The sequence below is a fragment of the Hyla sarda genome, chromosome 9 (genome assembly GCF_029499605.1).
Source record: "Hyla sarda isolate aHylSar1 chromosome 9, aHylSar1.hap1, whole genome shotgun sequence".
NCBI lineage: Eukaryota > Metazoa > Chordata > Amphibia > Anura > Hylidae > Hyla > Hyla sarda.
The window spans coordinates 44,732,327-44,747,226 of NC_079197.1; the positions used below are offsets into that span (position 1 = coordinate 44,732,327).

A 14,900-nucleotide genomic window follows, 5' to 3' on the forward strand; every position below is an offset into this window, starting at 1 on the left:
ACTTTACGGTGTACCAGAGTGTAATTTCTTCAGTGCTGTCACATAGAAAGAGTACAACATTTACAAATATGTGAAGGGTGTACTCATGGGAGGTACTGTATATCCCGAAAGGCATAACTGGACATGTTGTAGAGGCATCAACTTAAAAGTGACCATGTCCTTTTAATAAAATTAAAGGAATTCTTGTACAGCTACAGAAAATAAGTCATTGTATAAAATATACTAATGCCCAACTCTTTTTTGATTTACACTTTTTTTGGGGGACAATGTACAAAGATTAGCATTTCAAACACCAGTCCTAAGTAATTAATTGTCCGAATGCTATGTCTTCTGGGTCTTTAAAAGGATACAGCCTTTTAAAGAATCACAAAGTGCCGTGCCTGTCCTGCTTGTATCACACTGAAATCCACACCAACTCTGAGCTTATGTCAATTTCAGCCACAATCTTTGTCATCTTATGTTGCCTATATTGTAATAAATTAGATGAAGGGTTAGATTTTTATTCACTACCCTCTTTTTAAAAACAGGCAAGAGTGGTGTAAAAATGCAAAAAGGCACACTTTTTTTTAATGCCTAAAAGCAGGCGTAGCAGCATAATAAATTGCCCCCCTCATGGTCTGCTATTGAAAAAGCAAAGTGGGATACCCTTGAAGACATGTTTTAAAATATATAGAATAGGCAAAATCACACTGAAGGGAATCTGCCCATGATTTCATGCTGCCTGAACCACAGGTAGTGTAAAACAGAGACAGGAATAATGATATACAATGACCCTCATTTACTATTGGAATTCTGTATAAATTGTGAATGGAGGAAAAAAAAAATGGAGGAATGCATTTCACCTAACATTGTGTGGCAAAATTATTTTTGTCCTGATAGCTGTCACTTTCAGCTATTTATCTGTGTGTGGTTATGGCTCAGTTACCCAACATAAGTTCTTTATTAAAAATTTTGATTAATAGTCATAGTCCACAGATCTTTCTCTTGTGAGCTGTAACATCACGTCACACTTACTAAATGCAGAGCTCCCCCCTTCCTTTTGTCTGCTCAGCCAGTAATATGAACTTGGGTGATCACACATCACTGCTTATTAGCTAGAGAAACTAATGTGACCATAAATCCAATGAACAGTAATATAAGCTCCAAATATCACCACCCCCTTCTGGACTCCCTCCACATCACTGGTCTTGTCCTGAGCAGACAAGAGGCGAGGGGGAAGCAGGGACGGGAGCTTAACCTTTAGAGTCTTTGACATGATGGCACAGCTTTAGGGCTCGTTCACACAGGCAGATCCACAGCGTATTTTACATTGTGCATCCACCGATGATGGACCCCTACAGTGTGTCTCAGATGTGCCTGCTTGCTGCTTGGAGCGACCATCCGCCACTACGAGCAGACACACTGCGATGTGCGAGTCGCCGCGCAGTATACGCGCACAGATCGCAGCTGCTCTCGGCCTAGGTCAGGGAGCAGGGGGAGCGGCCACGATGTGTGCGAGTACACATTATATTACACCAGTGTGTTTGCCTGTAGCGGCAGATTGCAGGCACATCTGAGACACACTGTAGGGGTCCATCATCGGCGGATCCACCTGTGTGAACGAGCCCTTAAGCCAGACAACACAGCTGGTATGGAAGATCTCTGCACTATGGCTAATAACATTATATTAGTAAGTGGCTTTATTATACATTGACACCATACACAGGTTGCCTGTTTTGTTAGACAATCCCTTTAACCGATCTTCAACACCAATGAATTCACCAATGATTGTTCTCCAAGCTGCAGTGCTGTCCTTGATCTGATTTTCCTGCTCCTTTATTATTAAACAGTGTAAGATTAATCCACCCTCAACAATACAGTGCCTGAGGGGTTCACAGGTAGCAGCAAGCTGAATGTTTCATTGAAGTACCCATATTCGTACCGTCTTGGAAGCAACTGTGTTATGTAACACTTGTTTTTACAAGCTAATCCTTCCCAAAGTATGCCACGTGACAGAAGGAATTGTCGAGCACCACCTATTTCTTGGCGATTTGTCATAGAAACTGCGAGAGATCCTCCAGTAAGGGGCTTTTCCCACAAGTCAAAGTTATCTCCCTGAAAGAAATGAATATTAGGTTCAATTAAAGTGACAAAAAGGCAACATTTGTAATAAAAATCCCAAACCAATGTATTTAAAGGGGTACTCTGGTGCTTACACATCTTATCCCCTATCCAAAGGATAGGGGATAAGATGCCTGATCGAGGGAGTCCCGCAGCTGGGGACGCCTGCGATCATGCACGCGGCACCCCGTTTATAATAAGTCCCCGGAGCGTGTTCGGGGACTGATTACAAACGGGGTGCTGCGGGACTCCCGCGATCAGGCATCTTATCCCCTATCCTTTGGATAGGGGGATAAGATGTGTAAGCACCGGAGTACCCCTTTAAAGCTATGGCCACTTTTACATGTAAAAAACATTTACATATGTTAATACAACCGTTTTAACTCATAATAAGCACTAAGCTTGAGTATGCAATCTTCATTCATATTCAGACCCCCAATGAACAGTTTGCAGCCTGCTCCTAGATTCATTTTATGTGGATGTGTCCTCTATGTATTGCATGCTGGATGTGATGTTTGTGTCTCCAAAAGTCTAGTTTGCTGTGGGTGCACTGCTTTCTCTCTACACTTGTACATAGCCCATGGTATTCTCCCCTGTCTACATCCAGTGTGACCTGCCCTCCATGTATTGTCTCCCTCCTCTCTACACCCTGAGCTGCTGTGTACAACCTACTGCTATTGCTAACACTGAAAGAAGAAATTGGTGGAGCAGAGGGCCAATGGGAAACAAACTGCTTTGATTTCTCTCACACAAGACAGATAGCCAGGTATAGGAGATCCTGGAGATGCTCCACATGTTCTTGTGAAAAAAAAAAATTCAAATAAACCTTGAAGTGCTGCAGTGTGTTTCCCCCCTCTTATTTATTATGATATAAGCTAATGAAACCAGGACTCCAGCTGCTGTGCACCCTCCACCGATACTGGAGATCTTTGAGAAGCTGTAGGCTTTAATGGTGTCTTTTCACAAAGCTTCCCTCCATGTGATAGCCTATGTAATTCCTAAAATGTTTGCAAATCAATTCAATTACGAAAAAGGCTCCTCACCCCAGAAAAAGTCATGCCCACTAGGTGTGTTTTTTTCCCCTGGCAAACTGCTAGCCAATACCCATTATTAGGGAAATTCCATCTCAGCAGTAAAGAGGCCATGCAGGAAATGGGGGCAAGTCTTAGCCAGTGCTATGCAGGGGATAGAGAGAGTAAGACTATGTGCATGTAAAACTGGGTCTTCCTGCCTTCTTTAACCCCTTAAGGACTCAGCCCTTTTTTTTGCAATTCTGACCACTGTCACTTTATGCATTAATAATTGTTTTTTAGCGATATATTCTACTTGCATCCATGCAAATTTAGAAAATTTAGCATTTTTCAAACTTTCTGCTTGTAAGGAAAATGGAGATTCCAAATAACTTATATACTGATTCACAAATACAATCGGGGAGATTCATCAAGACATGTGCCGAGGAAAAGTCGACCAGTTACCCATAGCAACCAATTAGATTACTTCTTTCATTATTGAAAAGGCCTGTGAAAAATAAAAGAAGCGATCTGATTGGTAGCCATGGGCAACTGGACAACTTTTTCTCAGCACAGGTCTTGATGAATCTCCCCAATATGTCTACTTTATGTTGGCATCATCAAGTTGACATGTTTTTACTTTTTGAAGACATTAGGGGGCTTCAAAGTATAGCAGCAATTTTAAAATTTTTCACGAAAATTCAAAATCTGAATTTTTCAGGGACCAGTTAAGTTTGAAGTGGATTTGAGGGGCCTTTCTGTGAGAAATACCCCATAAATTACCCCATTATAGAAACTGCACCCCTCAAAGTATTATAAATTGACATTCAGAAAGTTTGTTAACCCTTTAGGTGTTTCACAGGAATAGTAGCAAAGTGAAGGAGAAATTTCTAAATCTTAATATTTTCCACTCGCATTTTCTTGTAGAGCCATTTTTTGTATTTTTACAAAGGGTAAAAGGACAGAAATCCCCCCAAAATTTGTAACTCAATTTCTCTCAAGTAAGGAAATACCTCATATGTGGATGTAAAGTGTTCGGCGGGCGCAGTAGAGGGCTCAGAAGGGAAGGAGCGACAATGGGATTTTGGAGAGTGAATTTTGCTGAAATGGTTTTTGGGGGGCATGTCACATTTAAGAAGCCCCTATGGTGCCAGAACAGCAAAAAACACATGGCATACTATTTTGGAAACTACATCCCTCAAGGAATGTAACAAGGGGTACAGTGAGCCTTAACACCCCACAGGTTTTAGACAACTTTTCGTTAAAGTCGGATGTGTAAATGAAAAATTATTTTTCTTTTCACTGGTTTTTACCCAAATGTTACATTTTTAAAGGGGTAATAGGACAAAATACCCCCCCAAATTTGTAACACCATTTCTTCTGAGTATGGAAATATCGCATATGTGGATGTACAGTACTCTGCGGGCAAACTACAATGCTCAGAAGAGAAGGAGCGCCATTGAGCTTTTGGAGAGAAAATTTGTCCGGAATTGAAGGACACGTGTGTTTACAAAGCCCCCATAGTGCCAGAACAATGGACCCCCCCCCCCACATGTGACCCCAGTTTGGAAACTACACCCCTCACAATTTAATAAAGGGTGCAGTGAGCATTTACACCCCACTGGTGTTTGACAGATCTTTTGAACAGTAGGCTGTGCAAATAAAAAATTACATTTACAATTAGAATTCCGCTTGAGGAATTCCTCCTTAAATGAAACTTAATACACTTCTATGGGAGTCCACACTCCCATTCACACTTCTGCAGAATTTCCGCTTGGATTCCGCACAAAAGCCTCAAAAGCGGAAGCGGAATTTTTGGCGGATGAGCGGAAACTCTTCTGTGTGAATAGGGCATTACAATTGCCTCAGCTACCAAAAATATTCTATGCCAGTGATTCCCAAATGGTGCCTCCAGCTGTTGCTAAACTGCCAGTATGCCTGGACTGTCAGTAGCTGTCCGGCAATTTTATTGGGATGGCGAAGGGGGGGGGGGGGGGACAGTGTAAGGGTGTGTATATATACAGTTTTTTACCCTTTATTTTGTGTTAGTATAGCATAGTGTAGTGATTTTAGGGTACAATCACATGGGCGGGGGTTTACAGCAAGTTTCTTGCTGGGAGTATGAGCTGTGGCGGAAAATTTGTCGTAGCTCAAACTTGAAGCAGGAAGTTCACTGTAAACCCCTACCCGTGTGATTGTACCCTGTACATTCACATGGAGGGGCGAGGCGGTGGGGGGTCAAACCTCCAGCTGTTGCAAAACTACAACTCCCAGCATGCACTGACAAACCGTGCATGCTGGGAGTTGTACTTTTGCAACAGCTAGAGGCACACTGGTTGGAAAACCAGATACCTAACTAAGTATTTTCCAATCAGTGTGCCTCCAGCTGTGGCAAAACTACAAACTTACTGCATGTATTGATCGCCAAAGGGCATGCTGGGAGTTGTAGCTATGCAACAGCTTGAGGCACGCAACTACAACTCCCAGCATGCCGAGACAGCCATTTGCCGTTCGTGCATGCTGGGATTTGTAGTTTTGCAAGATTTAGAGGGCCACGGTTTAGAGACCACCGCACAGTGATCTCCAAACTGTAGCCCTCCAGCTGTTGCAAAATGCAAATCCCAGCATGCCCAAACAGCAAACAGCTGTCTGGGCATGCTGGGAGTTGTAGTTTTGCAACATCTGTAGGGCTAGAGTTTAGAGACCAGTGGTCTCCAAACTGGCCCTCACCTCCTGGCTCCTGCAGCAGGATCTCACCCGGCGCACCAGCAGGAGTCCCCGCCGCCCGTTAAGGGACCTCCACTGCTGCCGCCGCTCACAGGACAGTTCCCCCTCTCTGCCCGGACTACCCTGGGGGGACATAGCAGGGGAACTGAACTTTAACCCCTACAACCCCCCCCCCCGATCCAATAGCAGGGATAGGAGGGGTGGCACCCCTGCCACCTCCCTCCTATCCCTTCAGGGGGATCGGGGCTGTCTTGGACAGCCACGTTTATCTTCCGGGTCACAGTCCCGTATGACCCGGAATTGCCGCAGATCGCCAGTCTGAATTGACCAGCGATGTGGGCATTGGACGATATGGAGGGGTCTCAGGACCCCCCTCGGCGATCTCAGCAGGCATCCCGGTCCGGTCCTCACACGGTGAGCGTCAGGGATCAGAGAAACACAGGGCGTACCTGTACACCCTGAGTCCTTAAGGACTCAGGAACGGGGCATACGGGAACACCCTGCATCCTTAAGGGGTTAAAGGGTACATGCTGCTCCTCAAAAGGTAAATCAAGGTTTTCTACCCATCTCTTACCACCCATAAAATTCTTGGCAGCTGTCCCTTGCAAAAACATGTGTTCTACTACAGTATGTATAAAGTGCTATACTAAAATATACCTTTTAGGGTATGTTCACACTGAGGAATTGGAGAGGAATTTCCACGAGTAATCTGCTCGCTTTTTCCTCTCCAAATCATTCAGCAGTGAAATCCTCATAGAGTTGTACAGAATTTCTGCCCCTCAGTTCACACTGAGGAATTTCCTCAAGCAGAATTCTGACGAGGAAGTCTGTTCCGCTTGAAGAAAGAACATGTTCTTTCTTTCAGGCGGAATCAGCGTCGTTCTCCCATAGAGATCAATGTTATTTTTTTTTCAATCAGAAGCATTTCCATGCGGAATTCGCGCGGAATTTGAAATACTTGATACTCCTCCTCTGCATGAAACCTGCATTTCCGCGCGGAGTTCTGCGCATAATCTCTGTGAGTTCTTGTGGAAAAGTAACAATATTTTGAGGCAGAAATTTTCTGCTTGATTTCCGCCCAAATTCCTCAGTGTGAACATACCCTTATAATAGTTACCATTAAATAATGAGGTGACCACCTCTAACCAAGCAAAAGAGGAAACACAAAACAAAAAAAAGCCAATAAACAGGAAGAATGCTTCCACCACAGTTGATATACGACCAAGGGGGTGGAGGGAGTGCCTCCTTGTCTTTTGAGGGGTACAGCTTTTCACCATATTCTTTGTATGGTCCATTCATATACTTAAAAGGGTTGATCATCTTTTCTTATAAATAAGATTCTCCTTGTAAGTATGGTTCCTCTTTTGGTCTAACTAAACTGGCTGCAGCAGTGTGCATGCCTAGGCCAAACCCATCCCTCTAGTTCAGCCCTCTTATCTTTACTAATCAAGCTTGGCATCACACGGTGATGCTTCGCTTTGATGTGGCACGTCACCCAACATACTGATGATGCCAGTGACAAGATGTACAACAGGTGTTTTATTAATGTTGTACTGCTATATGCAGATGTAACCTTATAAACTTTGACTCCCTGGGATGATGCCACCCTCGGAAGCGACGATCAAATGCGCATTGGACCTGGTGCATCATTCGGCCAAGAAGCAAATAAGCAAGAGAGTTTTATTTGGGGCATTTACAACACTAGCAGTGCTCCCGCTAGCCTGACTCCTTATTACCCTGAATTAGTTCCCCTGTGGGCCCTTACTCACCCGACGGGAGCGTGCTAGTGCTCTGGTGGGCTTGCTCCTGCGGCTGCTGTGGGGAGAGAGTGATGGGGGCTCCCACTTACCCTGCCATATCTGTGGACTTCTGCATTGGCCTGCAATCACCTAGAAGAGCGGTTATAAAAAAAAAAAAGGTGTCCGGTTGCCTTGCTGGAGAACACTTCTGTCTACTGGCATCTGCTGCTGGAACACTGGGGGTCTCCTGCATGTACCTGCCCTGGGAGGAATAGTGAGTGCAACTGCCAGTGTTATAATTTCTCCAGCATTACTGGACATTATTGTGGTGAGCCTGCCTGCATCATAACTATTGCTGGACTTAACAGTATTGCTACAACTCCTGTGTAATCCTAGTGGGGCTGATTCTGCCCGCCTTCTACTTGTGCATACAGTGAGACTTGCTGTGAGGCTGCTGACATTCTGTGGGCTGTTTGATCCTGCTGTGCTTGCTCCTGTTACCTGGACTCTGCTGCTCTGCTGAGACTTGTGGTGTCTACATTACAGCTGATTGCAATCCTTCAGTAGATATAGGTGGCTCACAGAACAAGGCTAAAAAATCTAAACAAGCTGCTGAGGCCGCAAGGCAATTGTCAGAGGAAGACGCATCTTCAGATGAGGGTCATTCCCAGGCTAGCGGACATTCCAGGCGGAATTCATGTGTTCCCACTCTTCTGGTTTCTAAGGTTTCTACACATGCTGCCAAGGCCCTCAATTCTCCAGGCCTGCGGAGGTTGTGGATAGAGCCTTGCCCGAGCCCTCTCCTCCCATGTTTTCTGGTTGTCCTAGCCATGAAGGGCGATGTTCTCCACCACATACTTCCTGCCATGCTGAGTCTACTGATCAAAAATGTAATCAGTTGCTGGTGGCCTTTACTTCGTGTCAAACTATGATGGTGTCCAAGGTGGATGAACTTCAACAAGAATTCGTTATTCTCCGTCATGAGACACAGAAGCTGCGGGAACGCACTGGAGAGGTGGAGATCAGGCTCTCGGCTGTTGAAGATACCCTCCATCCTTTGCCTGAACAGATGTCCTCAGTACAGTGCCAAAACTACACAAGTTCTTGAGCAGGTGGATGATCCGGAAAACAGACTTAGGCATAACAATATACGCCTGGTGGGACTGCCTGAGAAAGCGGAGGGCTCTGATCCTGTGAGCTTTCTGGAATCCTGGCTGAAGGAAATACTACCCACTGACACCTTCTCACCTTACTTTAGAGAGGGCGCATAAGGTCCCAGCCAGGCCCTCCCAGACCGTTCTTGGCGAAACTGCTTCATTATCATGACAGAGAGGCTATCCTGCGGGCGGTTCGTATCAAAGGAGAGCTGTGCTTTAATGACTCCAGGGTTGCCTTTTATCCGGACTTCTCTGTTGAACTCCGTAAACAGAGGATTAAATTTGCGGAAGTCAGTCTTCGCCTGCGCACTAAAGGATATCGCTATGCGATGCTTTTTCCGGCCAGGCTTTCGAGTTGTGGATGGAGTGACTGCACGGTTCTTTACGTCACCAGCTGAGACTCTGCAGTGGGTGGACGCTGCACCTGTGGCGAGCCCTCCAGACTTCCATGTCAAGACTCTTGCTGCTCCCCCTTTTAGTTAGTCTTGTTAAGCTAGGGAGTTAGGATTTCTATCTAATGTTTCCCTGCTAAGAGACAACCTGCAGACACTCATCTACAAGTATCTGACCAGTTTAAGGGGCTCTTTAGTGAGTTGGCCCACTTAGCTAGTTTAGTTGGGGTTGGTTTGGGGGGAGGGAGTGGAATGGTTTGAATACTTGAGTTCTTTCTACTGCCCATCTGTTAGAGTTTAGGGTCTAGGTCTGCACGAGTTCCCAGTGTTAGACAGGGTTTAATGGGGATGCTATTGCTATATTTTGCATTTGTTTTTGTGTTGTTTTGGTCTAATGTTCATATGTCTGCTGTGTTGGTGTGTATGTGGTGTGTGTGGTCCATGTTCCTGGAGAGCCCAACCAGGTAGGAGTTTACAGCTTAGTTGGTTTTTCCTGAAATCTTTGATTCGCTATTGGGATTATGGGGACGCTTAAGGTATTGAGTTGGAACGTCAGAGGCCTCAACTCTAAGTTTAAAAGGTCTAGATTTTTATTAAAGGTCAGGCCCCACATTTGATTTGTCTACAAGAAACACATAATCACGGGGCAAAAAATGTTATTCCTTAAGAGGGCATGGATTGCAAGGGGTTATCATTCCACTTACTCGTCTTCCACTAGGGGGTGTCCCTGTTAGTGTCTAAATCCCTTCTCCTGGTAATTGAACAGGTGGCTTGTGCCCATTTTGGAAGATTTGTGATTGTCCACTGCTCCTTACATTTCTTTAGTTTTCTCCTGATGTCATTGTATGTCCCCCCTCTGCTTCATCTTGATGTCTTAGAGTGTATTACATCTAAAATGCTTACATTTCCCTCTATTCCTGTTCTTATTATAGGCAATTTTAATGCAGTTCCGGATCCAAGTGTTGATCGCACTAGTGTGGTGGATTCTGGCTCTCCTGGTCTTAACGCCTGGAGTTCTGTGTGGTCTCTTACTGAGGTATGGCGCTGGAAGCACCCGTCTGACCCAGTGTTCTCCTTTTAGTCAGCAAAACATTCTCCAGAATTGATCTGGCGTATGCGTCCTCAGATCTTCTGTCTATGGTAAGAGATGTCACGTACACCACTAGGGGGATCTCAGACCACTCAGCTCTTGTGCTCACCCTATATTTGGGCCCTAGTCGTTCCTCTAGAATTTGGTGTATGCATCCCGGCTGGCTGCAGGAAGTGGTGGTGGCGGCCTCATTGCCTGAAGCTCTTAATTGTTTTTGGGAACATAACAGGTCTCACCCCGACAAATTAGTGCATATTAGTGCAGTGGGATGCTTATAAGACACATGTTAAGGGTGCATTTATGGCAGGGGTTGTGGGGCAGAGGATTGCTTATTCTGCTAGGGAGCGGGCATTGCAGATGGAGATTGGGGTTTTGGAGGCGGAGATGGTGAGAAACCCTTCACCCGAAGTAGAGAGGAATTGGGTTGAGGCCCAGAGAACTTTATTGATTAGTCAGAAGGAGAGAATTCAGAAGAGGATGGTGGATAGGGAGGCGGGCCTTTTTCAGTTTGGAGATAAAAAATGGCAAGCTGCTGGCGTATTTAGCTAGGGCGAGTAGGCACATCCATTCCTTGTATTATAGAGAGAATCTGGGGTGTTGGAGAGGGACCCACTGGTTAGTAAAGGCCCCCCCGTAGGCTTGCATTGAGGGGCGGAGCGTGACGTCACACGGGGCGGAGGCGTGACGTCACACGCCACCGACCCTGCGGTAGACCCTTATCAGACCCGGAGCAAACACGCTCCGGGGACTGATTAAAAATGGGGTGCCGCGTGCATGATCACAGGCGTCCCCAGCTGCAGGACTCCCGCGATCAGGCATCTTATCCCCTATCCTTTGGATAGGGGATAAGATGTGTAAGCACCGGAGAACCCCTTTAATGATGTTTTCTGGGCTTTCTATAGTACTCTATATGCTTCCCGCTTATTGGATGTCCCAGAGTACTTAGTCTCATTTTTGAGGGAATTGCCCCTTAAATCCCTAACTGAGGTGCAGGCAACTGCTTTAGATGCCCCCTTTTCCCCGCTGCAAATGGCGAAAACTCTGGGTTTAGACAAGATGATTGGGGACTGGTAAAGGGTGAACAAGGAGAGGCTGATCCCTATTTTGCAAAATCTCTTTAGCGTTGCTGCGGAGACTGGGAAACTTCCGGACTCCATGAGGGAAGCCCTTATTGTGGTTCTCCCCAAGCTGGGGAAGGATCTGACTCTTACCGATGTCTTAGCTGCAGACATTAATGTTAATGGGCTTACATCTTAATATTGCTGCTGCGGAGAATGATGCTTCTGTGGGCTTCTGTGTATAAGGCTTTTGATTCAGTAGAATGGCCTTATCTTTGGACTGTGCTGAGGATCCTTCGTTTTGGTCAGACGTTCTGAGCTTTGGTAAGGTTACTATATGGTAAACCGAGGGCTAGAATACACACAAATTTGGATATCTCTGCATATTTCTCTTGGGCAGGGGTGTCCGCTGTCTCTGTTTCTGTTTGCTTTAGCTGTTGAACCGCTGGCAGCGGCCATAAGAGCTTCACCTGATATCCATGGGTTAAGTAGGGGGTCCCTTGAAGAGAAGGTCTCCTTGTATGCAGAAGATACTTTGGTCTACTTAGCAGATGTTCGTGGTTCCCTGGGGGCGTTATTCTATCTCCTGGATAGCTTTGGTTCCTTCTTGGGCTTGAGGGTTAACTGGGCAAAATCTTCCCAGATGCCTTTGTCGGTGGTTGCTGATCCTCTGCCCTCTCTTCCCAATGGTTTGCAGGTGGTTACCCAATTTAGATATCTTGGAGTAGAGGTTACTGCGTGTCTGAGGGATTATATGGCGTTGAATCTGGATCCTGTTCTGGCCTCTACGGCTACCAGATTGCAATCCTGGACCTCCTTGCTTCTTTCCTCAGCGGGTAGAATTAATATTTTCAAAGTTATATATCTCCCTAAGTTTCTGTATGTTTTCCATTTGTCCCCCCTGTTCCCCCTAAGAGGTTCTTTGTGAAGTTGGGCGGTGTTCTGAGATCTACTGGCAAAATAAACCTCCACGACTGGGTCAGGCACTGGTCCAGGCGTCGAAGCAACTGGGTGGTTTTGCTTCCCCTGCCATGCATAACTATTTTCTAGCATCACAATTAGTGTACACCGCCTGGTGGATCTACCTGGATCTTGCGAATGTAGCTACAGCACTGGCAGGAGCTATCATGGGTTTATATGAGACTCTTACTAACACCCTGTATAGGTACACCCCCTCTTTTAGGTTACCGTCTCCTATTAAAGGTATAGTTTAGGTGTGGTCGGTGGTCTCCAGACACTTCCCGTTGCCGGCACTGTCTCCTAGAGCACCCCTGTGGGGAAACCCTCACTTTGAGCACCTACGGGAGTTGAAAGTGACCGGCTTCTGGAGTGATCATGGGATGAAGTTTGCCATGCATTTATTTGGGGAATTCTCATCCTTCCCCCTACTTCCATGAATTGTGTGAGTGCTTTCATGTTCCAAGGAATGCCCATTTTAGGTACCTCCAGTTGAGACCTGCAGTTGTGGCACAATTTAGTTCTCTTGATGTGACTCCTGTCTTTTCTGAAGTGGAACTACTGCTGCTGGGTACTACTGACTTCGCCAAACCCCTGACAAAGGCGTTTACTTTACTTCAGTCCATGGGTCCAGATCCCTTTGAGTTGGCGTTTGTGAACTGGGTGGTGGATATCCCAGAGTTGACAGAGGACCAGTGGCAGGAAGTTGTAAAAATGTATTACCCTACTGTGGTAAGTGCTAGGAATATGCTTATACAGGATAGATTAATACTGCGTCTATATTATACTCCCGTTAAACTGTTCCGTATAGGTGTCTCCTCTTCTGATACTTGCTTCTGTTGTCAATCGGATGTGGGACCTCTTACTCATGCTGTGTGTAGTTGTCCGTGTGTAGAACCATTTTGGAGGGTTGTCATGCAGTTCTTGTCCGACCATCTAGAGTTCCCCTTTGTGTTTTCCCCGGTAGTTTGTTGGGAATCATTAATTGTCTCGAATTGGGTTCACATAGATGCTTGCTTTTGCGTATGTAAGGTTGTGATAATGGCATGGAAAAACACTACCATCCCCCTATTTCTCGGTGGTTTACTTTAGTTAACAAGTATGTTCCTTTATATAGAACTTTATATAATCCGTCGCAGGTGCCCAAAGAAATTTGATAAGGTCTGGATGCCGTGGCTGATTTTAAGAGAGTCGGTGGTCCCTCCGGAGCGGGTAAGTGCTCCTCAATAAAGTATTTCCTCCTTGTGAGTGGGGGCTGGGTGGGGGTGCTTCTTTGGGTGTGTCAGTGTGGTGTGTGTGGGTGTCCGTGTGTTGTGTTACTGTGCTGCCTAGTGCTGGGCTTCATGATTGACCTGTCTTCCATGTGTTTCTTGTATCTTTTTCCTGCCTCTCATTACTGGTTGTGATGCTTTGAGGAGTTCTGTGCTGGTGTAGTATTTGTTCTTTTTTTTTGTTCTTTAAAAAACAGTTCTAAATAAATACTTACAAAAAAAAAAAAAACTTTAATCATTTGCAATCTCACGGTGCCGCCCAATCCATGTGTGACTCATTTTACTTACATATACGTTTAATCCAATTGCTCAATAAAGATGTTTTCATTAACTGCAACTATATATCGACACTAATCTTCAGTAGCATTTTTGTTATTCACCTAAACAGGTTTTTAAAATCTTTCATATACTGTAATAACTTATAAGAAAATCGTATACCACCATATTTTACCTTAAACACTCTGTACCCCTGAGCACCTAGGGGGTCTTGGTTGACGGCAATCACCTCTTGGTTTTGCAGAAGTGCTGTGGATCTTGGATTGATATCTCGTAAATCATTAGACATTAGCAGTGGAGCAGCCATGATGGAGCCATTTGTGTGACTTCTTGATCCCAACTCAAGCCAAAGTTACCAATGACCAGCTAGAAAATTAGGAAAAACGGGAATAGTTAGGAAGATAACTATTAGGGACAATAAATAGAAATTGATCTCCAAAAACTCTTCTTAGTGTAGGGTCGCACATGCCGTATTTGCTGCTGCATATTTTCACACCCGTTAAAGTCAATAAGTAGCGAAATCAGCTGCGTATAATGCTACCCTTTGACTTCAATGGGTGAGAAAATATGCAGCAAAATACGGCATGTGTAACCCTACCCTTAAGCAGATTATTAATCATGAGGAAATGGTGGAACCACCGTCCCTAGTACTCAGTCTATGACCTTATAGTGTTCTGCCTAGTACCCTTTAGTGTTGATGCAAAGGAAGTAAATAAATAAAATAAAACCAACCCTGAGGCTGAAGACCATTTTCCTCATTTTAGGGGTAAAAAATGTCTTCCTGACAATCAGAATAAATTCCTTAATCAACATCCCACCTACAGAATCTAGTGACTATAACATTATATTATTGCTCTCTAGAAATGCATCCAGGTCTTTTTTTGAACACTTCTATTAGGTTTACCATGACCACTTCCTATTGCAGAGAGTTCCATACTCTCACTGCTCTTACATTAAAGAACCCCCATCAGTGCTAGTGTGGGAATTTTTTTCCTCTAGGAGTAGAAAATGTCCCCTTGTAATAAGTACAGTTCTGGGTATAAATAGATCATGGAAAAGATCTCTGTACTGCCCCCTAATATATTTATACATAGGTAATAGGTTGCCCCACAGACATCTTTTT

General features: G+C 44.9%; 1 pseudogene; it reads right to left on the reverse strand.

Moving 5' to 3' along the window:
• Positions 1 to 719: 719 nt before the first annotated feature.
• The window catches only part of LOC130291886 (alpha-galactosidase A-like), a 37,316-nt pseudogene continuing 23,135 nt past the window's right edge, over positions 720 to 14,900 (reverse strand).